Here is a 27,429-nt window from a genome sequence, read left to right as displayed (position 1 = left end):
GGGGAGCAAATGTTCCAGCTATTGGTAATGGCATAATGCAACCTTTCTCAACTTCTTTACCATGGAGAAATCCCTGAAGCATTCTTCAGGCTTTGAGAAACCTCAGAAGTAGTGCAATCATGCAGAATATGGTTAGGAAGCATAATGTACATGCCCAGCTAGAGTTCCTCCCCTTCCAGACCCATTATTGGGCATTTTGGGAGAGGGGGTCAACATGACCATTTGAGAGAGCCAGTTTGGTGCAGTGGTTAGGAATGTGGACTTCTAATCTGGCATGCCAGGTTCGATTCTACGCTCCCCCACAAGCAACCAGCTGGGTGACCTTGGGCTTGCCACAGCACTGATAAAACTGTTCAGACTGAGCAGTGATATCAGGGCTCTCAGCCTCACCCACCCCACAGGGTGTCTGTTGTGCGGAGAGGAATGGGAAGGCGACTGTAAGCCGCTTTGAGCCTCCTTCGGGTAGGGAAAAGCGGCATATAAGAACCAACTCTTCTTCTTCTTCTTCATTTATGATCATACCATCCAAAAGATGTTTAACAAATTTTATATAAAAATTAATGCCCACCCATTCAGGAAACCCTTCCAGGGCCATCAAAAAGTCTGGTGTAATAACTTCTGAGAAAACCCTGAAGGGAAATCATGCTTTTCTAGGAATTGCAAGTAACTCTATGATTTTAGCATATAGTTGTCATCAGTTCCTTGAAAGGTCTGACATGATTTCCAGGGAAAATCTGTATGTTATGTCAGTCATCTGTAGGAATCACACAAACCTATGTGGTTTTACCATAGATTTCCCAGTGATTTCTAGAGAGGTGTGACTTCACTTGGAACAAAAAGAATAACAACTTGGGTACTACTCTGTGGCAGCAGGAAATAGGAGAGCAGGGCAGGGGATTCCCCTGTCTCTAGTGGGGCAGTTTGCAACCCTAATTTAAAGGTATCATAATAACAAATGCAAGAATATAGCATTTTACATACCTAGGTGTTTTTATTGCAAATCATCTTAGGAAATGATCTAGAGTAAAGTGGCTTGATATGCACACCCACACTAATATTTTAGTTAACATATTTGTTTATAAACTTACCCGCTCCCCAATTGGTAGCCGCTTCAGTTAGGAGAGGAGGTCACCACAGTAGAGAGATTTTTGAAGAGTCTCTCCAATCCCAGATGGTTTGTGGCCACAGAAAGAGTTGGCAAGGTGCTGAAACATTGGCAAAAGAAGAGCCCTATAGGGCCTGCTATGCATTATTGAAAAAGGAACGGGTGCTGACTAAGGAGGACATTGACTGGCAGAGCAGAATGGTAGTTAAAAGAAGGAGCTAGATGTTATACATGTAAACTCGGCCAGGCTCTGGGCATCAAACCAGGACCAGAGGAGGTGGGTTAGTCAGCAGGAGATATACCCCCTTCTAATAATATTTAACACTGGGTTGAGCTGTCTACATGTATAACTAAGGCTGCAATGCTATGCATACTTATTTGAAATTAAATCCCACTGAAGTAAGTGGGGTTTAACTGAAATAAACCTGCTCAGAAGGAGACTACGCTAGAGCCGTACGCTAGAGCCGTAGAGTAAGCTAGAGTCGTTTCTTATTATGGGTATACACCAAGAAAAAAATCTGTTATATTTTTGTATCCAGGATTCAGGGTTTGGATATCGATCCCCCCGTAATTGCTTATGTTTGGGTAGGACATTAACAGCTCAGGATTAAAATCCAGGGCTGGTTACAGGTTTTTGAGGGCCCTGAGCAAAAAAGTACAACTGAGCCCCCTTTCATCTTTGGTATAGCTCCTTTATCCACACCTCTTCCCTTTGGCTCCTTTCCTTTAGCACTACCCGTTCTTCAACTGCTATGTTTTCAATTTTAAATTGCTTACTCTGGTATAAAGCTATCATACAAAACTTTGCTTTCTTGGTTATCACTTTGTATAAAACAATATTATCTAAATGTAACACTGGCATAAAAAGTATATTTCTTTTTCCACAACAATATTCTGTTAAACATGCATTGCATACAATATTTGCAAACTAACACTAACTAACAGCCAAAACCTATGAGTTTCCTGGCAGTGATACATGTAGAGATGTGAAAGCCTGGAAAGTACAATGTGTCAGAAAATGTCATTCTTTTTGATGTAGCTTCATCAAATAGCACCAGTCCATTTCAGGTCTCTGTCAGCTTTTCACTGACAAAGGAAATCCAATTCTTCATCTTACTGTATACTGAACATGCTAGAGCAGTACCCACCAGTATAGTCAGAGTTGGGAACACACCCTACTGGACTGTCCCTCTCCCTACAGCAACAGTAGTGGCAGTGTTTCCAGCTGCCCACTTGCTTCCTCCCCCCAAAAGCAGCAACAGTAGCAGCTGCACTCCCAACTTCCCTGCTTCTTCCTTCTCTTCCCATGGCAACAACAATGGTGGCACTGCCAGCTGTCTGCCTGCTTTCCCTCACTCCCCCCCCCCCCAGCAATGGTGGCAATGACTCTCTTGGCAGTGGCAGTTGCTCTTTTACCATTTGTGGGGGGTGGATTTTAAAAACATCCTTTTAAAGTTTTGAGTGAGAGTGAGAGTGAGAGAGAGAGAGAGCAGAAAAACACCTAAATTAAAAGTTTTGCCATCTGATACATGATTATCCAATACACTCAGTTAATCGCCATCACCTAGTGGGCAAGCTCCTTACCCTTAACCACCTATGGGTACTAATGAACCCACTTCTCAAGCCAACTATCCGGATGCCTTCAGTCATTTCCGGACTTCTGACAGCTGATATGGTCTGCTGATGTTGTCTTTGAGTGCCAGTTTCCCCCCAGCTTGCCTCAAGCTGTGAGGACCATCTCTGTTGGAAGGCCCTACCAGTTGGCCTACTTCTTTGCTTGCTCCATAGGATTACATCATAGCTCAGTGGCAAGATGCTCCCAATGACCAATTATGCACAGGGCAGAATGGCCAGACTGGTGGTGGCAGGGCAGTAATCCCTGTGTACGAATGACATTGTTGCCATCCCAGACTCCTCTTGGCCCTGGCCCGAATCAGGGCCTTGGGTGGCCTGTGGCAAGGGAACACAGATTCTTTCTCACTCCCTGTTTTGCCATAGTGGCCAGCAGAGGCCTAGCCTCTGCATAACGGCAGCATGCTATCCCTGTGCCCTCCTGTCCCCCCTGCCGCTGCGACCATGAGGTGCAGTAGACCTTTCCTGCCCCATAGTTGTGCATGTGCATGCACAACTCCAGGACAGTCTTTGTGTGTCAGGGAATTTCATCCCCTGTGCATACTCGGGAAGTGGTGGGAATGTTGCCCTGCTACTAGGAACTGGGGCAGCCACCACCGTGCTTAATTAGTCAATAGGGGTAGAGTTTAATCAATGTCCTTTCCTCTCAGTAGGAGGTGAAGTAGAGCAATATCTAGGACATTTGATTAACCCATGAGTGATAGATAACTAAGATACCACTGTATCAAACATTTTAAAAGGTTAATTAATCAAAAGTTCATCAAGCCAGATAAAACCCAGCTGTTGCCAGATGTAAAATATAAAGTAATTTGGATCTACTCTAATCAGGAAAGGGTGCTTCAAAAACAAATCCCACAAACAAAACAACAGTACATAATATTCCAGTTTAAATGGTCAGTATAAATAAAGCATTATAAAATCACAATAAAAATAACTATTATCAAATTAATAAAAGTCACAGTCAATCAGCGCTGCATTTGATGTGAATTCAAATTGATAACGTTATTCTGACCACTGCAGAGTTAGCATTCCACTGAAATCAGTGAATTTAAGTTCACTAAAATCTGCAATGGATTGTGGCATCTGAGGTTTTAAAATCTTAACCACTTTTCTCTTTGTTTCATCATCACAAATAACCATTGGGATATCCTTTCCCACTCCTATCTTTATGCTATGTAAATTCCCTTCTAAGATGCCCCTTCTGTAGTATCTCCTTTTGAAAAAGTAAAGAAGGGACTAATTATCTATAACAACTCAATATAATTACCCGGCCGTTTTATACAGCCATATAATCCTTTTATGATAGCCCAAGGCCTTTTCTGTTCTTCAGTCTTGTAGTATCTTGAATTAAGACTGATAGGTGGTATTTTCAGTCAATTTAAGATAGCTGAGTAGTACATTTCTGTGCTTCCAGTTATATTAAATATGAATAAAATTATCACATTTGGCCTATATAGTTATTAACTAGGAGCCCTTGTTAATGTCACAAACATACTGAGAACAAATCATGGCTGGTTCATGGGAAGAAGGCAGCAGGAGCATGTGATACACATACCCCTTCCCACTTATCATGCTTTGCACACTGCAGGACTTAACCAGAATGAATGCATCATTTGGAATCCTGATCTATATTCAAATAACAAGCTGCTGATTTGCTAAAGATGTTATTTGGATTTCATACCAAGCTGTGCTTAGTTCCAAATCAGCAATCTTGAGACTTGGTGTAGAAAGAAAAATATACACAAACCTGACAATTTCCTTCTTTGTTCTTGTTATGAGCAAATGATGGTTTGTTTATGATGTCTAAAGAAAGACAGTTCCTTTGAAAGACTAATTAGCATTGTTACAGGGAGGGGATCCCCCAGCAAAATTTATTTCTTTAGAAATAGCCATTGTTTCCTCTTAGTCTCTTTCTGCCCTCCTTTAAAAAACAAACAAACAAAACCAGGGTTTTCTCTTTTATTTTTGGTTCCTTTTTGGAAAGATATAATAGTACCTGTTAGTAACTTCAGCCCTTGTAGTTGTTTTATGTTACACACCACAGGATGGTAGAAGTGTCAGAACTCCCACTATAGTGGGAGGCCTCCTATTGACAGCTCTAGTAAAGAAACCACAGAGTCCGCTGCATTGTTAAATCACTTATGGGGAAATCCTGTAAAATCCTATAAAATACTCCCAAATTCATTGACCAGCTGTCTGGAGGCTGTGGTGAACTGGCTCAAGCACAGATGACTGAAATTGACTCCAGAAAAGCAGAGGTCCTGTGGCTGGTTTGGTGTGCTCCAGGTGAGTCAGTGCAACTCTTGACTCTTGATGGAGTCCAGGTAACTGGACATACTGTCAAGAACCTGGGTGTGATGTTGGACTATCTATGGTCAGGTCACAAATGTTGCCTGCCAGGTATTCTATCATATTCACTGTGTGTGGCAACCAGCACCTTACCTGTCCAGCCTAACCACAGTGACCCTGCAATGGTCATCTGCAGACTGGACTACTGCAAGTTGATCTACAAAGGGCTGCCCTTGAAGCTGCTCCAGAAGCTTCAACTGGTCCAGAATTCAGTGGCACAGGTCCTTAGTGGAACCCAGTGGAAATTGCATATTTGACCTGGCTCCAGGTTGAGAACCAGATCAGATTCAAGGTTTTGGTTATCACCTTTAAAGCCCTAAACAGTCTGGGACCTTTGTATCTCTGGGACTGCCTACTCCTTTATGTTCCCCAAAGGAGATTAAGATCTAGTGGGCAAAATTTTGCTCAAGATCCCCAGCCCTAGAGATGTTAAATTGACATCAACCAAGGCCAGACGTACGGTTGAGGCCAGAAACAAGGCCAGTGAAATTCTGACTTACCTACTCAAAACATGAGTCAGACTATCAGTAGACTGTTTACTCTCACCAGAAGAGAGGCGGCAGCATTGGAATTATTCTATTTTAAATGAATTAATTTATGATGTTAATGTCTATGATGATAAATTATTATATTATGTTGTTTTATTGTTTATTATGTATATGTATTTTGTTATCCACCCTGAGCCTTTAGGGAAGGATATCTTAATTTTTTAAAAATTGATTATTATTAAAACCAGAGTTCCAATGATTCTTAGAACTATCATATGTCCCTTCCCTGTTTTCTACAGAATTAACATGGAGATGTAGATGACCCCCCCCCTGTGTCCCCCCAACCCTCTTGCCAGTTGTCAAGCTTACCCCGGCAACTCTACAGGGTGAGGCTGTCAGGAGGACAGGAAGGCTTGGGAAGACATTGCATGCTTCTAAGCATCTACAGAGTGAACTTCTGAAATTCCCTTCCTGCAGTTGATCTTTTTGAATAGCTCTTTGATTAAAAAGGAATTTATCCTAAACAGAGAAAAACAAATGGATTGTTGGATTTCAGCTACAAATTGGATAAACATTGTGACATAATCTTTTGAGACTAAACAATTTCTAAAATCCTACATTGTTAACCTTGGAAATCAAATTAGCCTTGAAAAAAGCCATTTATTTTAAATAATGCCCTGACAGAAAAGCCTCCGTCATTTTCAAATGTTTTGTCTTGGAACTAGAATCCAAGTTTAAGAGAACATCTTCAACTTTTCTTATTGTACAATAGTGATACTTTGACTTGAAAAATTCTCTAATGAAAAGGTAAGGATAAGAGAAACAGATTTGCCAAAGTGCCTCCAGTAAGCTTCATGAGTTAATACATATCTTAACTTAGTGGCATTCTCCAAAACTAACACTACATGCACATAACCACAGTGATTCTCACAATCCATATATACAGCATTCCCACTTACAACTTCAGGGAAAGGGGGACACTCAAACACCACAGGAATAGCAAGTTCTTATTTTACTCACTGCTGGTCTCCAGAGTAAAAATCACAGTGCATACCGGCATTTTGGCCAGGAGCCAACATCAATCCAGGTTTGTGAGGCCTGAATGAGATGTTTCAGAGAAAGAGTGGCTTGCCACATGGCATTAGGCAGGAAGGCCATGTGCCACCCTTTCCATGCCTATTCTTTCACTTGCAACCCTTCCCCTTAGCTCAGGTTTGAGACATATGTCTATTTTTTCCTTTTCATAAAAAAATAGAAAGTATTAGTACTCATGTATAAGGCTACACTTATCTCCACTAACCCTTCCCTCAGGACTTGGGAGAGTCATGGAAACAGTGCAGGTGCTCAGCGCTGGTTTGTACTGTCCCATGTATTGAATGGGACAATTTTCCACTGGAATGAATGACCACTTTTCTCCAATTTGCTCACATAATCAGGGCCAGTGTCAGCAGTCTGAGGTGGGGCAGCTGCCAGGTCCCAGGGACTCAGGCAGGGCCTACTTCTGCTGACCCTCCATCTGCACCTTTTTCCTGTTGCCTGCATGCCTGTCCTTCCCCTGATTGTTTCTGAGTGCACTGTCACCCATGTCCATATGCTTTTCAGTTCTGCCAGGGAAGTGTGTGCATGTGCAAATCAGCAGCACTCCTAGTGCTCATAATAGTGGCATCTCAGCCACATGTATTGCCCAATGCCGTCAGGGAAAGGATGTGCAGGTGGAGTGGGCAGCTGTCACTACAAGTGGTGGGACACAGCACATGGGGAATAGAACCAGGCAGATGGGGAGAATGTTTGAGGGCAGCCATGGAGGAGGGGCTGGGTACTCTCTGCTCACCCCTCATCCAAATCTGGAACTGGAAAGAAGCCATTCTTTAAATTGCAGCACTTTAAAGGCAAAACAATTTGTTGTGCTGCATCTTTAAGACCTTTTGTAACATAAGTGCCCATCCTATTGTGATTTTCATTGGCAGTCCAGATTTTCTTTAAAAAAAAACAGCTTCTTTAAAAATATTGAAGCTAACTTTGGCTACATGTCCTGCTTCCTTTATGTTCTGAGAAGTCCTCAGCCAGAGTGGGAGAGAGGATACACAAGAGACAGTGAGCTGTGTGTCTTAGATGAATTTGTTTTTTCTATTGTTTTCACTCCTTGACTCCTTAGCTCTGCCTTTTCACCTTGCATTCCACCTTTTGACGAGGAATGTTTGAGCACCCAGTAGTTCAGCTCACATGCTGTTTGCTAGATGACAGCAGAGATCTTTTTTTTTTTGGGTGGTGGGGGGAGCAGTCTAGCTGTTAATGAGCAGCTTGAGCTTTCTTGGCAAGTTACCTACTGCCTGTTCAACTAGCATACTCCTGTGCAATTGGCAGCACTTTGTGCATGGGCATTCTTGCACAGCCTAAAGGTAGTTTTAGTGTGTGTGCGCCTGCTCCCCCCCCCCCCAAGACTGTTGCTGCTGTGTGCCATTCCATAGCAAACTGTTTAAATAAAAACCAAACAAACCATTCAGACAACTAATTAATACCATTTGGCATTCATCAGAGTCTGTATTAACAATGATCAGTGCACATATTCACACAGTCTTATGTGAGTCACTGAATTATCTGACCCAACCACTCAATCAATTTCACCTACTGCACAAATGCAAAAATGAAAAGAAGGCAGACAGAAATTAAATACTATCACCATAATGACTGTACAGCCACAAAAATGTTTGCTAGCTGCTTTGGTTGGGACATTACAAGTGACTGTGCCTGCCTGCCAAATGTGTCTGTGGCATCTCTACTTGGGACACCTTAGTTCTGTTCCTGGACACATGGACTTTGATCTTTTGATGCCTTTGGTCTGCCTCAGGACATGTGAGACTTGAGTTTGATTTGAGTCTTCCAAGGACTGGCCACCAGGGTAGACTGGCCATTTAACTAACAGGGTTACTGCCCTCATGGACTGCTGGTGGCCAGGAGCAAGCACAGACAAATCACAGAACCACCGAATAATAGAGTTGGGAGGGGCGATTCAGGCCATCTAGTCCATCCCCCTGCCCAATGCAGGATCATCCTAAAGCATCCAGGATAAGTATCGGTTCAGCTGCTGCTTAAAGACTGCCAGTGAGGAGCTCACTGCCACCTTAGGCAGCTGATTCCACTGCTGAACAACTCTGGATCCCCCCCCCCCCCCGATACCTACCTGATACCATTCTACATGTAGCTTAAACTCATTACTGTAGGTCCTATCCTCTGCAGCCAACAGAAACCGGTCCCAGCCCTCTTCCAAGTGACAAGCTTTTAAAGACTTAAAGACTGCAATAATGTCCCCTCTGAGCCTCCTCTTTTCCAGGCTGAACATTCCCAAATCCCTTAGCCTCTCTTCATAGGGCTTGTTCTCCAGGCCCTGGATCATCCTGATTGCTCTCCTCTGAACCCCCTCAATTTTGTCCACATCCAGAACTGCTCACAATACTTGTGGTGTGGTCTGACCAGTGCAGTATACCATGGGACTATGACATCTTATTTATGATTTGATTCCTAGACCGCGACTCCCAGTGAACTAGCTCACGATGGTTTACAGCATATATATAAAAAACATAATTGTATTAAAATCTTATAACAGTAAAATCGCCCAAATCTTACCCCAATAAGACATCTTGTATTTTGATGTAATGCCTCTGTTGATACTGTCCAAGTCTGCATTTGCCTTCTTTACCACTGCATCACACTAACTGCTCGTATTTAGCTTACAGTCCACAAGTACCCCAAGATCTTGTATACACACACTGTTACCCAGCAGTGTCTCTCCCATCCAGTATGCATGTTTCTAATTTTTGTGACCCAAATGTAGAACAATGCACTTCTTGTTATTGAATTGCATCTTTTTCTCATTTGCTGACTTTTCCAGATCTCATGTTCAGATCTCATGGAATTCTATCTTCTGCGGTGTTTGGTACTCCACCCAACAATTCACTAGTCCAATATCTCTGTCAGAGCATCAGAGACCATTTGGATCTGAACCCTCATTAGCAAATGGCTGTTGGTATCAGGTTACCAATTGTGTCTTCCTGCACTGCGTTCAGTTTGGGGATGACACAATGTCCATTGTGGACCCAACTGAGCTGATTGGGTATGTATTCCACACTGGTTATTTACCCCACATTCAATGATTTGATTCCTCACAGCATTATGGTGCATTTTATGTACCGTCAGTGTTTTCCCTCACTTTTTATTTTGATCTTTCAGAAAACTGGTGTGCTCTAAAGTCTTGCATGGATGGCTGCTGGGTAAGTGAGAATATTTAGATTTTCTGATAACATATCAGTATTTTGTCCCATGGCCACCAGAGGGCGCTTTTTAAAACTGGCACCATAATACGGTGAGAACCATAAAGGTTAGGGATAAAGTCAAATATAGAAAAATAGAAACTATTTATTATTAGAGCTCAAAATGTTTAAAAAGTATTAAAATATTTATTGAGCACACATAAACTTCTCAGTGACCTTTTCCACATGTGGAATTTGGCCCGGACTAACGCTCGTCCGGTTGTGGGATTTATCCGCCTTCCCTTGCTGTGGGCCAAATGCGGGCCTGTGTCATGCCAGGCCTGGGATTGCCCCAGGCCAGCACTGATGTTGTCCGGAAGTGAGAATTAGTCTCTCAGTTAGACAAGCGCTGAATTCCATGTGTGGAAAAGGTCAGTGTGTACACCACAAATGCCAACAAGTTTAGACCTAATGTGTTTTGATCTTCTTAAAGAGGTTGTTATACAGATACATACATTTGTATATAACATTTTTTCCAGTTTAAAATGGAAGTGGGGGGACTGCTTTAATTTGCTATGGCTAATTTCAGACCTTTTCACAGAGAAGCACACAGCAAGATTTTCTAGTACTCAGGGTAGGAATAGGAAATATTTGCTGGCTGAGTATTCTACCAATATGAATACTTTGCAGAACCAGAACCAGCCATAATAGATTTAAAAAATCATACCCCACCCCACCCCTTTCTAGGAGTTCATTCCACCAGGTAGAGGCTAGGACTGAAAAGGCCCTGGACCTGGTGAAGGCCAAGCGAACTTCCCTCGGGCCGGGGAAAACCAACCTGTTATTGAAGAGCGAAGTACTCTCTGTGTTCAGATCTCACTGAACTCTTATCTTCTTGGGTGTTTGTTAGTCTTCTCAACAACTAACTAGCCCAATAACGCTGCCAGGGCATCATATACCACTTAGAGAGCCAGTTTGGTGTAGTGGTTAGGTGTGCGGACTTCTAATCTGGCATGCCAGGTTCGATTCTGCGCTCCCCCACATGCAACCAGCTGGGTGACCTTGGGCTCGCCACGGCACTGATAAAACTGTTCTGACTGAGCAATGATATCAGGGCTCTCTCAGCCTCACCCACCCCACAGGGTGTCTGTTGTGGGGAGAGGAATGGGAAGGTGACTGTAAGCCACTTTGAGCCTCCTTCGGGTAGGGAAAAGTGGCATATAAGAACCAGCTCTTCTTCTTCTAGCTCTGAATCCTCATCAGCAATGGCAGTTGGCATCAGGTCACCTTCCAGCTCTGATTTCAGAGAATCATATAGACCCCTCCTCTGAACTAATATAGCCTGCTGTTGGCCAGGAGATAACAACATGGAGTTGGTTGTGGCTTATACTTAATTACTATTATAAATCCAGTAAATGATGCTGTTGTTGGGTTGTTATTAGATTGTTTTAGATGTTAATGTCTATGTACTATTTTAAACTGCCATGAGCTGGTGATGCCAGGAGTGGCAGGGTAAAAATCAAAAGTATAAATGAACGAATGAACAAACGAATGAACGAATGAATTAATTAATGAATAGTTTAAGACAGGGTTGTGGAACTTATGATAAAACAGACCATGTATAGCATACCAGCAGCTTACTAGGAGCATAACAGACCACCCATTTTGCTGGCTTAAAAAAATGAGGAGGTCATGAAGCACCTTGCAGGCAGAGTGTATGCTGCAGCACCACCAACCTGATAGGAAACTCAGATGCAGTGCTGAACTCTTGATGATACAATCATGATTCTAATGAGCATGCTGTGCAATAAATAATTAACATTTTTCATTAACATGAGTGTTCATATTTCTACTGCACCTAAACGAGGAAGATGAAAGCAAAATTATACAACAAATTTTGCCTTTGAAGTGATCCACCCAGTGCAGAAAATGTACATGAGCTGCAGCTCCCACTTGTATTCTGGGTGTCACAGCTACAATTCAAGCTCATTAAACTGCTCAAGATTTCTGGCCCCAGGGAAATGAAATTGGCCTCAACCAGAGCCAGGGTCTGGTAGAACACTCTTTCAGAGGAGATCAAGGCCCTTGTAGGACCTAAAACAATTCTGCAGGGTCTGCAAAACAGAGTTGTTCCACCAGGCCTATGGTTGAGGCCAACAGATTACCAGCAAAACTGGCCTTCCTATACAGAAATCATATAGGAATAACAATAGCATGGCCGGGACTTACCATGGCCATGTGTTGATGCAGTGAAGGAACCTGTGCGAGGCAGGCTCGATGGCATGCCAGTGGTGGTGTACGCAGCCCAGCAGCCACATGCTCACATTAACTTAGTGGAAGTGTGGAGCCTGGGCACCCCTATTTAAGGCACCATGTGCCTGGGCTCTGCCTCTTGTCCCTGACTCAATGGTGGACAGCTTTCCTCCCTCCCACCCTGTTAAAGAAATTGCTGTGTTAGTTTGTTAACTTGAATTTTTATCATCACAGCTCTGGAGATTTGCCATGAAAAAGAGCCCGTTGGCAGGGGCCCTGTCTGCTCACAGGAGCTCACAGGAGCACCTGGAGGTTTGGGACCTCCTAAGAGGTGGCACAGTAATGGGAGACTTGGGGCCATGCCTCACATTGTTAATGTTGCTGAAGTGTTACCATTATGTAATGCTATTTATTTTGCGTTATTCATGAAGTTGTACACAATCTGCAACACTCCTGCAACACTCGTAACGCTTTTCGGGCAATCCACAAAAGTGGATTCCCCCTAAAAAAATTGTTACACTCTTGAGAACAACTTGCAACACATCCAAAAAAGACATGAGCATTCTCAGTATAGTGGTAGCAAGCATGTCCCTCCCTAAGCTCTCGCACCCAAGCTTCCGGTGTCGTAATCGCCATCCCCCCCCCCCTTAAACCGGCAAAAGCAACGAATAAGCAATGCTTCTTTGGCTGAATTGTCTGTAAAGTTTCCAAGCACAATACAGCCCCCTGTTCAACACTGCCCGTAATTTCGGCCAGAAATAGCACGGGGGGGGGGATCTTTTTTTTTTTTACTTTAAGAGCGTGTAAACGATTAAGTGCCAGCTCCCACACCAGCGAAAAAGGTCTTTCTGATACATTGAATGAACAAATATGCACTGCTACTGGTGTTTTCGGGTTTTTAAAAAACAGTTTTTAAAGGGAAGCATGAACACAACAGTTAATTGGCTGTTCTGTTTGATTGATGGCCAGGGGCAGGAGGAAGCACAGAAAAATATCGCCTCCTTTATTGCGATTTCGGCGTGACCAAAAACTTGTGCATTATGAGAACAGCACTAGTGGGAGAGCCTTTTTTTCGACAGAAACGGCTGTGTGCATTACCAAGACCTGCCGCTTTTGATTGCAGTGCATTTCAATAGCAGTCAGATTTAGCAGCATTGCCTGTTGTGCGGAATGGCCCTTGGAATCAGCCCATTTGCCAAGAGACCTGGGGGCAGATAACTGAAGTTAATGTCCTTTGGTTCCTCCATAAAAGGTCATACCCTAGTTAGAGCAGGATTCTGAGAGGTAAGGAGATCTGAGTTCCCACTTGAGAACAGTGGGGAGTTCCAGGGTGTCTCTCAAAGTTGGGATTAGGACCAGTTGTCTGACTGGCAGGGCAGGCTCCCTTCTCATTGGATGCCAACTTGGTTAAAATGTTAAATAAAAAGCTGTGCCCATTGTAAAGCCAAAACATCTGTGTCGCGAATCCTTGCAGCTAACATGCTCCACTGCATGCCAGACAATTACATCAGCATAATGCCTCCCCACAGGAAAGAGGGTTATAACTCCTGGGCATTTTTAATACAAATTGGTTTTAATAGGTTGATTTTTATATGTTGTATTCAGTTGCGTTCTGAACCACACTGAGCCTTCAGGGAAGGGCAGCACAGAAATATGAAAATAAATGGTCTGATGCAATAAAACATGCCGTCATTTTTTTAAGCAAACTTTTCAATTCTCCAAAATGCAGGAGTGGGGAGTGGGGAAGGGGAAGAAATGTCTCGGTGATCCACAAAAGCTGAAGGTACCCTTTATCCATATTGCCTCATTTTAGTGCATCTTTGAACTTCAGGGCAGTTATACAGTAAATTGGGTAGCATATTTTCTTATTTAATGAAATAGCATTCATGGCATTAATAAATTATCATAATGTTGATATTCAATGTACGCAAATATGCTATGTTATATATTGACAACATTTGGGATGGGCTCAGGAGAAGGGTGCAAAGACTATGGCTTGGATCCTATGAGCGAGTCCTCTGTATGATAGTCTCTTCTGATAAAAATGTCTGTTTGCGTATTGCCCAGTGAAAACCATTGATCTCTTGAGCAAATGGAACTTTTGGCAGAAAAGGGATCATGGTCTGCAGCAAAGACTATTTAGAGTCACGGAACACATTAACAAGCTTATGTTTTGCCCTTGTCTACTTCAAAAATTTCAAAGAAGTTTACAGATTAAGAACAATAAAACAAAGAAAATAACAATAATACAAATATAGTCATCAACTGTAAAATGTTTTTAAAATAAGATATATACAATAAGTTTCTTAATCAGTGATTTCTTTCAGGAAATGCCTTTAACAATTCATCATCTTTTAGGACCATAAAAGATAAAAGAACTAAACTAAGCATTTAATACCATATATGTAATATAGGACTATCTTATAAAGCAGGGATGTTGCCCACCTTCTGTTCAAAAGTACAGTCTTGTTCATGGGTGCTTGGTGACAAAATTATGGTTATCTTTCTTTCCAACCATACTAGCAAAACTAACTTAAAACCTGTTTGAGTACAAAAATGGTCAACAGTGTATAAATGTGGCACATTCTATAAGAGTAAACAGAAAAACTCGTAAAGAAATGGGTAGGATGTAGACACAACTAATACATATGCAACTAAAACAACCAAAAGGTTGCTTTTCTCCACCTATAGTTGTAGAATGACAATTTCAGCTACTATAGAAAAACCCTCATTGAAACCCTCTAACTGTGCACATTGTTCTTAATATTACATTATTGAGGCAGCAGTTCACATAAATCACCGCATCAGTTTCAAAATGCACACAAGTAGACCCATGTCTTCATGCCATGTGCATGTAATGTCAAGGTATGTTATATCTGATTGAGGCTGCCCCATAATACCAGGTGCAATGTACCTATTCTGAACTTATCTTTGACTGGGCTGTACCACTTCATACCACAGATGAGGTCTCACATGACTGAGTACTTCACCATTCATACTATAAAATTCCCTAGGGAAAAGAGAAGGATGAAAGTCTTCTCTTGGGGCCATTCCGCACGACTTAAATGTAGCCAAAGTCTTACCATTCATAAATGCTATTAATTCAACGTTCCGCATGACGATGAAAACAAATCACAAAACTCCCGCCGAACTCCAGCAACAATCAGAATTTTATAGTGCTTTGTGGGAAATCCAGAAAAGTGGATTCCCCCTGAAAAAAATGCTATAATTCTGAGCACAAGCCACATCACATTAGTGAAAGACTTGTGCATTCTCAAAATAGTGGAAGAAAGAATGTTACTCCCTCACTCTCGTCCCTGAGCTTCCTGAGACACAATCGCTATTTTCCCCCCTTAAACCAGCAAAAGCAACGAATAAGCAAGGCTTCTCCAGCTGAAGTCCCTCCACAGAAGTGCTTAACAGTGAAACAAAGCTCCCTTCTTCAATTGTCTTTAAAGTTTCTGAGCACAATACAGCCCCCTGTTTGACACTGCCCGTAATTTCAGCCACAAATCCCGCCCATCGGGGAGGATTTTTTTTTTTACTTGAAGAGCATGGAAACAATTAAGCGCCAGCTCCTACGCCAGCAAAAAACGTTTTCTGAGACAATGATTGAACAAATATTTGTTGCGACTGGTGTGTTTGGGTTTTTAAAAAACAGTTTTTAAAGGTAAAAGGGCTTTTTGGTAACACGAACACAGTTCATTGGCTGTTCTGTTTGATTGAAGGCCAGGGGCGGGAAGAAATGCGGAAAAATATTGCTTCCTTTGTTGCGATTCCAGCGAGACCGGAAACCTGTGGGGAATGAATAGACCGCTACTGGGACTTCAATATTCCACTAGAATTGAAGGTATGCGGAATGACGAAATTCCACTATTAAATATAGCGTTTCTGCATACTGCAAACATTTAGCAACATTGGTCATTGTGTGGAATGGCCCTTGATATCTAGTTTTCTATGTCAAATGAAGCATGCCAGACCGTTCAGTCAGAATAACCCATAACTACTGCTGTCAAGTCCAAATGTAGAGTTACCCTTTCAATGAAGACTGGGTCTTGGATAAGTCATTCTTTATGGCTATTTCAGAACTTTACAGTAAAAACCTATTCTGAGAGTTAAGTGGAAAGTCTGCAGGACAGTTTATTTGAAGCACAGGTATGCTGAGATGGGTGTATTTGTCATGAGGTTTGGGGAAGAAGTCTTTCAGGGTTACAGCCAGCTGAGTTGTTCATATCCTTGATGGTTTCAGTATAGAAGCAAAATAAGCACATACTAAAAAGAGAAGAGTCCATTACCACAACAAAGTCTCAAATTGAAACTCTTGGGATTGCTAGACATCCTTTTAGGGAAGAATACAAATAGATTTTCTCTGGCTGAGTTGAATGGAGTCATGCTAAGCTCATCTCAGACAGATGATGCTATATGTCAACTTTATGCTAAATCCTTTTCTGCAAAGCCTCACTAACCCTTTCTTACGGCACTGTTTCATCTCCCAACCTTATTACTGCTGAACATAAGCTTTTCTTAATAAAAAAATCCATTGATCTTGCAATTGATAATATACACATGCCCAGTATTATCAAAATAATTGTGATATTTTTAAATCATGTCAGGTGATTAGCGTATCTATTGAACAAGGCACTATTGGACTTTAATCAATTTTTAGCATGATTTTAATTAGAGCTGCCAACAGACTTGGATTCCTGTTCTTTTATCATTGTTTTAGTATGTGGAAATGGGCAGCTGAAACTTTTGAACATAATGTTTCTGACCACTGCTTATTCTGGACAATTTCCTGTGACATGGCAGGAGGCTATAGTGATTCCTATTTACAAATAGAATGAACTAGACCCATAGAATTCTAGACCTATAAGTCTGCTGCCATTGTTTAGCAAACTTTGGGAAAGCCATTTACTCACTAAACTGAAAACCTGGATTGACTCAGAATGTCAGTTGGGAAAGAACAAGCTGGATTTTGTAGGGCTATGTCAACAAGCAATCATTGGGCATATGGCTGAGAAATCCATACAAACTAATCTGGTTCTGGTTATGCCATATGAAGATGGCACGGCTCTGGAATAAGTAACAGAGGTGGGACTGCATCAATCAATTAAGATCTCCATTCAACATTATACTAATGAAAATCTGGTAAGTAATTTTGCAAGATCAGAAGTTTTAAATTTTGTTAGATCTTGTAGGCTGAAAATATTTTGCTGGAATATCTCAGGTCACTTTATAAAAGAAGTTCAACTTGGGAGTAATAGTACATTCCAACATTCATTCTCATTGATATTGCATGCTGAAGACTCTGACCAATTCCACATGAGGAATTTGCTCCTAGACAGCCTCTCACTGCTCATGGGTTTTAGTGCTGCTTCCATATGACATCAGCAGCTCAAGTGGCTGGCGTGACAGACATTGCTGTCTTTTTATGGTCTAACAGCCTGTTGTCTTTAAATAGGAATTGTTCATGTCATGGAGATAAACAACACACCCCCAGCAAATTACTTCCTATTAAAATGGTATTAAAGGATAGGTCATTTTTCCAGGCATGTTGGCAGCCCTATTTTTTTTAATTCAAATTACATGGCTGGCAGTTACCTCTACATACTTCCCCACTCTGAGGTAAATTTTCCCTCAGAGATTGGCCTACCCTGGTAGCATTGTTTTCTTTGTTATAAAAATGAATCTTACTGTCCCACCCTGTCACACGAAGATCTTTTTGACTTTATTCAGTCCCAGAACCTTTTAAACTGAGAGGTTTTCTTACTTTGTATCCCAAATCATATCTGTTTTTCTTCTCTTTGTTTTTTTTTTATTTCTAGTTCCCCTGAACTCCCCTGGTTCCTACGAAGTAGGCACTCCTAGCTTGTTCTACCATTTTCTGCCTTCTTAGATGAACCAGTATCTCACCACCTACTGAGGTAACTGAAGCACTTTCCCACATAAATTAATCTGAGGAAATATACACACCTGATTATTCCTTACTAATCATGCAGGGATCCTCAGTCTCTTACTTAGAGGATTCTCCTTCCAATTATGCCTAATTTGGAAATTAACACCTCACAGCCTAAATTCTCATTGCCAAAAAACTGCCCTAGTTATCCAGACAGTGTGAATACCTCTCAGAAGTAAATTCAGTTATCTTGTGAGAATTCTCCTTAAAGTACATGATCAGCTAAGGTTCTGACAGAATCAGAATTGACTCAGAAGGAGCAGCTGTGAATAAATGTTACTGCCGTTTAACATTGTGGAGAGCATTGAAAGAGACGCAGCGACACGCAGGAGAGAGTGCATCAGGGCAATGAGCATGGTGGCATGCAGAGAGGGTGGGCTGTGGGTGCTTATTTAAGGCACCACCTGCATCCAGTCTGGCCTCTCCACTTTGACTTCCATCAGGACACTCCCACACCTTTTTAATGGATTTGTTGCTGTAGTTCAAGTTCTCCTTGTGTAAGTTTAATGTTTGTATTTGTTAGTCGCAACTGCAGTTTAAGGCATAGAAAGAAGCCTGTTGGCAGGGAGCCCAGTTTATTGGACTCCCTGAGGTTGGGGGTCTCATTAAAGAGACTGGCTGAGAAGCGAGCATGGCCTGCTCAGTGAGGAGGCCAGGGGCTAATAGCCAGAGCTCCCTCAGTTCCAGCTACCTCACAGGGTGTCTGTTGTAGGAAGAAGAAGGAAAAGTGATTGCAAGTCACTTTGAGGCTCCTACAGGTAAGGAAAAGTGGGGTATAAAAACCAACTCTTCTTCACAGTACAATGAGAGTTCCATTTTTCCCTCCACAAACATGTCACTACTACATGTGGCTTGCCAGCCAATCATATAAACAAATAGTAAATCAGTCAGTCAGTGATTATAAACAAAGTGTATTTAAAAAATCTTACCATGTTCAACTCCATATTAATGCTAAGATTATTTCATGCATTAATATGTACTTAATCGTGGGACAGCAACCCTAGACCCCCACCCTGGTGGGGCTAATCCAGGGTGTCCCCAACTTCCAAGCTACCCACCTTGCCAGTTGGAAATACCTCCTTTGCAACTATTGTAGTTTCAGAGGTTATAATAGCAGACTACAACCAGCAATCAGCTATAGGGTTGGGGGGTAGGCCCTTTGACTGTCAGGCAGAACCAGAAATAGCTTGTTTCTTCCTTTAAAATCAGTTTGATCTGTAGCAGTGATCATCAGGTGATGCTACTTAGCTTCATGCCATTAAAAAGTTTCAGTTGCTCATTCCCACTCATTAAACTTCTGTTAAAATGACAGACCCCCCCCCCCCCCCCGCTGCCTGTTGGCAGCCTTATCTGGTAAGGAGAGGGAAATCAAACTCTACTATTACAGCTACTGTGCAGTCTCCAAGTGGTTTGACAACTAATGGGGTTGGATCTTGGTGAGGTAAGGAGATACAAGGCTCCTGAGTAGTTACACTTGTTCAACAACTTAGGTTTGCCTGCCAAATAAACTTGTCTTGAACTTCACAGCTTCTCTACTCTTCTGTCTAAAATTTGGCAGGAAACATCCTTTGGGATATGGGAAAAGTTCCTAAGATTTTCATTTTAGCTGGCCGGAAAAGCAATTATGTCTGCATTTCCAAATGAAATGTTAAGAAGCATAAATAAAATGACAACAAATAATAATATCAAAGAATTTTTAAAATAATTATATCCAAGAGATCAGAAAGGGAAAACCTTGGTAAACCAAGCAATATGAGAAAGATTTACAATATCTTTCTCATATTGCTTGGTTTACCAAGGTTTCTGTTCAAAATCTTCTACAACCTTAATCCTCAGGCATAACACAGACAATCTATTCAGAATCTAACTTTTATTTATCCCAACTGTCTTTTGATATAGTAATACTCTTCACTGAGTGGTAGGTATATCATGACTAAACCACAAACCAAGCTGAAAACAAAACCGAATGGATATACAGGTACCAAACTGAGTTATTTGTGCTCACTTGCAGGCTATTTACAGTTTAAAACCCTGCTTTCCACTCCCCATGAAAACAAGGAACAGAAAACAGGGGCTTAAATGCGGTTTAAACACTCTGGTTCTACTCCCTGCCACTTTGAACTGGAGAGAGGGAGCAAAAGGAGAGAATTAAATATGAGGTGAAGTGCTTCCCAGGGGCTTTTGACACCCTCCTTTCTGATGGCCATGGCTTTCCCCGGCCAGCAAAAAGTCAGGGATGAAGTAACCTCCAAGGGGGAACTTCACTCCCTCTGGTCTGCTGGCCACAGCCAACAGAAGGGAGGGGTAAAATGCCTCCTGGAAAACACTTAACTCCTTCCGTGACCAGTAGAAAATGCCCCCAGGCAGGCACTTCACATCTTCCTTTCTGCTGGATAAGGGGCTCCCTTGCACATTTCTCCTGGCTGCAGTGAGCTTTGGCTAGGAGAAAATGGGTGGAATCTCCAGGGAAGGGACTCCCTTCCACTTTTCTCAGGGCTATGCCAGGCAACGGCCAGGAGAAAGTTTGGGGGAATCTCCTGGGGACTTGCCAACTTTTCTCCTGACAGCAGTGGGACGTAGCCACAAGAAAGTGGGGAGGGGATAATCAGGAAAGGATCTCCCACCTTTCTCCTATGGTACGCCTCGGCCTGGAGAAAGAGGGGAGATCTCCTATTGAATGGGGCTCCTTCATGCAGCCTGATTAGAAGGATAATATAAAGGAATCCAAGCCAGCTGAGCCATGAGAGAAAGAGAGATCTCTTCCTGCCATCTCATTGAAAAAGCTTCATGTCTGTGTGTGAGAGAGCTGTGATAACCAAGCCATTGGAAGGAGACCTCTAAATTACCATTAATTGAACTGTGTAACCTGAAGCTCAATAAATGTTCAGCAAGTGTATGCTTTCCCAAACATCACCTCCTGAACCCTGAACTGGCCTAAGTTGGGACTGAATGTTGGGTCATGAGCTAGTTGTGCTCATCCCTACTGTTCATCCTACAATGAGCAAAGCTCATCTGAGATATTTTAAACTTTATTTCTAATTCTTATCTTTGTCGAACAAAGAGCCAGGTATACATGTGTCTCCTGAAGTACTATATTTATCCTGAAGGCCAAGCTACAGATGAAGATTTAGCAGACTAAATATGGTTGTCCACCATTCATGTGCAAAGCATGATATAGAGGTATGCATTAAAAGAACAAAGGTTTCCGTGCTCCACTCATCTCCTCAGTCTTTTCCTGGGTTCAAATACTGGAGCTGAGAGAAAACAACTTGGTGTGAGCAATGCAAGTCACTTCTGTGTCCCTTACAAAACGCACGCCTGCTTTCAATATTTTACCTGTAATATTTTACCTGTAACTCTTGCCTACCATGTAAAGTAAGTATTCAAGTGGAATAGTAGGGATAACTGCTCCATGTAACACACATGAAGGGGATCAAATCAATATTGACAACTAATGCAATGCTGAAACATTTTAAATAAATGATGTCATTTATTTTCATAACTACATTGGCAGTCACCCCAGAACCAGGAGTAATTTTTATACTTGGGGGCATTAACTTTATTGGAGTGATCGGTTTGTTTTGTCTTGTTTGACCTGCAAACTTAATCAACATGAACTCCATTTTCCTCCTGATCTCCCCCACACCCAGAGGCAAACTCATTGCTTAGCTAATAACCTGGCCAGAGAATTGGGCAATGAAGCTGTCACTTCAGCCAATAACAACAAGAATGTTTAGTGGCTGTGCCCAAATTCCTGTCAGGCAGTATTACAATCTTTTTACTTTTCAGAATCCCACTAATTTTAGATCCAAAAATTTGTAAACAATGAAAGCAGCATATTTACTAAAAGAATGCTATATGCCGTTATTCCATTCACATTTTTGCCTTTCAGTTTTAGACAGAAACTTCACACTTCTGCAATGTCTAATACAAGTGTCAAGTATATGATTTGAGAGGAAGGCAGAGTTGTATACATACGTATTTGTTCCACTAAGGAAAAACTCACACTGACACAAGGTGGAGTGGGAAAGAAGAAAAACCTCATTCAACCCTCCCAGGCCTTTTAAGAGGCCTAACTGGATGTTGTATTCGTCTGGCAGAATTTACAATCAATTCTCTTTTCATTCCCATTAATTGTTTTTTTGTTTAACCATCTGTCCATATTTTCCATCATGTTAGTTATGTTTGCTAACTGTCATTTTCCCCCTCATAATGAAAAACATCTCCAATATTGCCCCATTCAGGCTGTTAGAAAGCAATCTTTGTCTTTGTAGAAGACAATGTTTTGGAGAACAAGAGCTCCCAAGATGATTTCTGTTGTGTTTGTGAATCTGCCAAGGACCGATCTTGAGGACTGAGACAGGATCCAAGCAGATGTGTAATTGACCAATGTGCTGTTAGATCCCATTGGTTTAAACCTTGTTCTAATCAATTGTGCGCACTGGCGGAAGATCTATTGTCTGCTGCATGTGGTTTTCTGGGGGATTCTCAGCCTTGTTGGCTAGTTCCTAGTGACACGTTTTTACTGCCGAGATCACAATAAAGAGCTGTTCCGGGGTGTGGCTAAAGATGTCGTCCTGAGAGGGTGGCAGGGCATCTGCTCTGCTATCTCTGAAGCCTGACAGGGGTCAATTGTGCAAGCAATTGGCAGAAAAGAGGAGGGGTACGCAAACCCCACCTCACCTTTCTACCCAGGAAGTTCTTGGGGCCGTCTCCAATCCTTTAGGGAGTATATCTCCCTGGATTATAGGCTGTCAGCGTTCCAGGTCCAGAGGACGACTGCCATTTTCTACCTCGGACTTTCTTTTCTTTCTTTAATCTTAAAGTATCTGCTTCAACCCTACACGATGATTTACCACAAATGAACGCTTTGAACTGAGGGGAGGACTTCGGCTGAGTTCCAAAACATCATTTACTGCAAGTATCTCTCGCTTTTTTTTTTCTCTCCGTCTCTCTTCCTGCATCAAAGCCCTTTGTTTCCCCCCTCCTCTTACTCTGCTCTGCCCGAAGCCACCTCGTTAAGAGGCAGGCTAATTCTCCTAACTAAGCAGAAGAAGGACTCAAATCAACTCGAATTAATTGGCAAAAGCTCTTATTGTAATTGTTTTGGTTCTCGGAGATAAGAGATAAGAGCAGTGAATGGGAAAATCTCACGAGAACTTTGTGCCAGTACGAGAATCCCTGCCTTAACTGGCTTCAATACGTCACATGCCTGTGCCGGAACATTAGAGGATAAAACAGAGGACCTCTACTGGCCACTTGTAAAATTGTTTGGGGCCGTTTTTTTTTAAAGTCAAAATCATGTCTATGTTAAAAAGATTGGCTCATCTAATAGAGATACAAACCCAAGATTACAAAGTATTTTTAGATGGATTGATCAAAAATATCTCCAAGGAGATCCAAGATGGCAAGGAAGAAGTCTTCAATAAGAATGATGGATCAATAACAGTGACTGATGACAGCTTTAAACAAGGTGGAAAACCAACAGCAGAAGAGAAATCTGAAACTTATATCTTCGAGGAGATCCAAGATGCCAAGGAAGACGTCTTTAACAGGAATAATGGATCAATAACAGTGGCTGATGACAGCTCTAAACAAGGTGGAAAACCAACAGTAGAAGAGAAATCTGAAATTCTGGAGACGGAAAATGGGATGCCGGAGTTCTGCAGCCCAGATAAGGACACCCTTTTTAAAAAGACATACAGCCATCTCAAAGCAACAGTGTACAAAAATCAATCAAAAGAAATATGGATCTGCAGTGAAAGTAACCGATTTAAAGGATCTCTCTGGGGAAAAAATTGTATTGATACTGGAGTCCAGGAGGTGCAACAGCCTCAAGATTTATCGATGCATATTCTGCGGGAAAGAGTACAACTGCACTTTCTACGCCAAAGGCCAATGGGACAGAATATAATTTTACGGGAACGACAAGATGTAGCAAGCCTCGAGATGAGACCCCCTTAAGAAGACCGAAAGCTCATATTGTTTTATGTTTAATGTTATACTGTATTCTATATTTCCATTTCTATGAAAAAGGGGAAGCAGTGTCTCTTTCTCTCTTGTTTTCTTTTTCGTTTTTGTCTCTTTTCTTTTATAGGCATATAGGTAATATAATCATTAGTGCTGAAAATGTAAAATGGGGTTCTCCCCCCTTATTTTTTCTTTCTTCTATTAGTAAATTGTCCTAGGACTAAAGCCTACACTGACTTGTAGAAAATGTTTAATGTTAAGCTTTCAACTTAAATTGGTGTATTGTTATAGGGCCAAAGCTCATATTGATCTGTAGAAAATGCAAAGCTCTCAACTTATACCTGTTAGGATGGCTCTTAGAATGGGTCAAGTATAAATGGTTTGTAGATGTATCTGTATTAAGGATAAGGAGAAATTATGAAATCCTTTTGTAATTTTTTTTTCTTTGTACATTTTTAAGGCAAAGCCCTACTTTCCTCTCCCTTCATCAGGGTATTGATACAGGGCCAAAACTTATACTGTGCTATAAGAAATGTTTAATGTTAAGCATCTAACTCAAACCTAGAAATATCTGCTAGGATAGCTCTTAGATTGTATCAAGCAGTTAATGTGAGGTCTACGATCTCTCAAGTAAGTTGATTAATAATAACTTTTCTTTTGTATATCTAAACAGGCCTTTTTTTTTTTTTAATGTAGTGGAAATGTGGATGGCTCTTAGACTTATGGCTCTTAGAGTTTTGGGCAAAAGTTTATATCACTGTGGAGTCAATGTGGGGTCGTATATTCTCAAATGATGATTATATTTCTATCTTTATGAAAATAAAAAAAAATCATTATAAAAAAAAAAAGAGCTGTTCCATCACACTTTCAGCAGTATTCACAGCTACTCTGCTTTTAGTACTTTATACAAATACTCTGCACCTTCTGAGGGTTTGCTCCTGCCTTTTGATCATTCATTGTACTACCCTTCACAAACCTCCTTCTGCCTATTTGGTGATGATGGGACTATTGTTGTTTTTAAAGGACCTTGTCCCAAGTCATGCAGGCATCAGACTGAATCTCTTATGGTACATATATGAAGAACAAAAGATATATTTGATACACAGAATATAAAGAGATTTTGTACTAAATATAAAAAAGCAAGTATATAAAAAGCAGGTGCTATGACATTCCCATAAAACCATCTGATAATTTTCGGCATGCCCACTGGCTACTATGAAATACAAAAATGTCCTTAAAGTTTAACCTCCTATTTTTCAGGGAGTGATGGGACATTTCATGCATTGCAAGGCGTCGGAGGTAGTCATTCAGAGTCCTGTAGCATTTTACAAACTATGCCTTTGCCCTATTTAGTGACAATGAAAGACTATGTTTAGAACTATCAGCCAGACTAGAAACAGGACACTGTTGCCATAGATTACACTGAACAATGTTACACAATTTAGAAATAATGAGGAACCTTCTCTCGATGCTGGTTGCTTAGCTGTCTCCAACACCGTACCACTGTGTTTTGATTTATATACTGGTTGCTTTGCAATGGCAAACAGACAGTACAATCTGATGCAGTGTTTCTCCAGTCTAAACCCATTGAAATTAATGTCTGGAGTAACTCTGTGGAGGTTTATACTGTTAGTAAGCTTTGATGAAAAGCATTAATCCAGTGAGGAGTTAGGACATGAAAAAAACAGTGAATATAAAAGATAGGAACAGACAGTGGCTTGGATCTTAAACTGGAATTCCATTTGTCAAACTGCAATATCATCAACAGAATGGCACTTCTGTTTATAGAAGTAAAAGAGATTTTTGCCAGTTTCTTCCTTCTCACTGTAGATGGCCACATTGCTTACCGCACTGCCCATGCCGGGTCCACTGACTCACAAGAGCTCAATTTTGGTTGGCAAGAAGACAGTGGGAGGACAAGTTGCCTTCTTCTATATGCGCTATTTATAATCCAAGTCAGTGTTATTTTTCAAGAAAGGAGTTATTTCCAAGATAAGGTTATGATTCTTGGAAGAAAATGTGCCAACATCAGGATACATTTCTCTGCCACCTTTATTCCTTGCAAGAAAAAGCTTTTCTAGTTACATGCCTGGTGCTTTTCTAAATAAAAATATATATTCTTGCCTGCCCTAATCTAAATTCTTAGTTTTCTAATAAAATCACTCATTTTTAATACAAAAGATACAGATGTATTATTTTCTAAAGAATGACCCCCCCCAATAATGCTATTTTACTTGCATCAAATAATATAGCAGAGTCTTATAAATGGAACTTATGTCAGTGGAGTCAACATATAGGTAAAAACAGCAATGCTGAACATGAAACAAGTTCTAGTTCTTGGCAGCAAATCATGCTAATGCTTACTTTCAAATACAAAACCTACAGGGCAAATGTTTAGAGGTAACTAGAGGCAAAGCCCGTTGTACCCAGGAATATTATGGGTGCTTGCACATACACCTGTACTGTGACCTGCACTGGTTTCTGGCACTCCTTCCCCCTCTACATAGGTCACCATTGTCCCCACATTCCCATCCAACCCCACATTCCCACCCAACCCCACATGCCATCTTCCCACCCTCCACATCTTCCAAAGACCTGGCCAGGAAGGCTGTGGGTGGATCTGCCACCTTTCTCCCTCCAACATTTCCCAAAGGTTAGGCAGAGAAGGCCCAAGGGGGATTCCTCCTTCCCACCCACCCCCATCTCCTAAAGGGCAAGTCATGCAGGGAATACTTTTTTTTGGGGGGGGGGGCTGCCTCCTTTCCACCAACCCCCATATCTCCCAAAGGCTGGGCTAGGCAGGAAAGGCTGTGGGGGGGGGGAGCTGCTCCCCTTCCACTTCTTTCCTCACATTTCCCAAAGGGCAAGCTAGGTGGGGAAGGCCATGGGAGGCTGCCTCTTTCCCACCTACCCCCACATCTCCCAAAGACCAGGCTAGTTATGGAAGTCCATGGGGGATGGGCTGTCACGTCCCACCCACTGCCCTCTCCCAAAGGGCAGGCTGGGCAGAGATCAGTCCCCCTTGGAGAAAAGGGCAACGGGAAGGGGAACTCTCTGGTTTTGGATCCCCTGGAGGTGTAGGGATGCCAGACTCCAAGAAAGAAACAAAGAGGAATGCTGTGTGGCAGTAATTGCTTAGAGCAATAAGCACCAAACAATTTATAAACTTCTCACTGCTTCTTCCTTCAATTAAAATATTTGACTGTCAGCAAAATTTGCTTGAAGAACCAAAAACCTTCCAATCTGTACATTCTTCAGTTCAGTTCAGTTTCAAAGTGAATCAAAAACAGTTGTATGTATTACGCTAAAACATGAAAACATTGGTTGGCATACAGAGAGTTAAGAGAGGGAGAGAGAACACAGAAGATAAAAGCGTTCTTCCCTTCTCAAATTGCAAACTTTATGAACCACACAGTCACCTCTCCATGT

At 41.7% G+C, this 27,429-nt stretch overlaps 1 protein-coding gene across 7 annotated transcripts in view; it reads right to left on the bottom strand.

Annotated features, from left to right (window-relative positions):
- Nucleotides 1-27,429, bottom strand: part of GRM8 (glutamate metabotropic receptor 8) — a 685,094-nt gene that overhangs the window by 36,607 nt on the left and 621,058 nt on the right. The gene's annotated exons all lie outside the window — the stretch shown is intronic.

Source organism: Paroedura picta, chromosome 5 (genome assembly GCF_049243985.1).
Source record: "Paroedura picta isolate Pp20150507F chromosome 5, Ppicta_v3.0, whole genome shotgun sequence".
NCBI lineage: Eukaryota > Metazoa > Chordata > Lepidosauria > Squamata > Gekkonidae > Paroedura > Paroedura picta.
The sequence above is the reverse complement of the archived record's forward strand: the minus strand, read 5'-3'. Positions and strand labels throughout refer to the sequence as shown.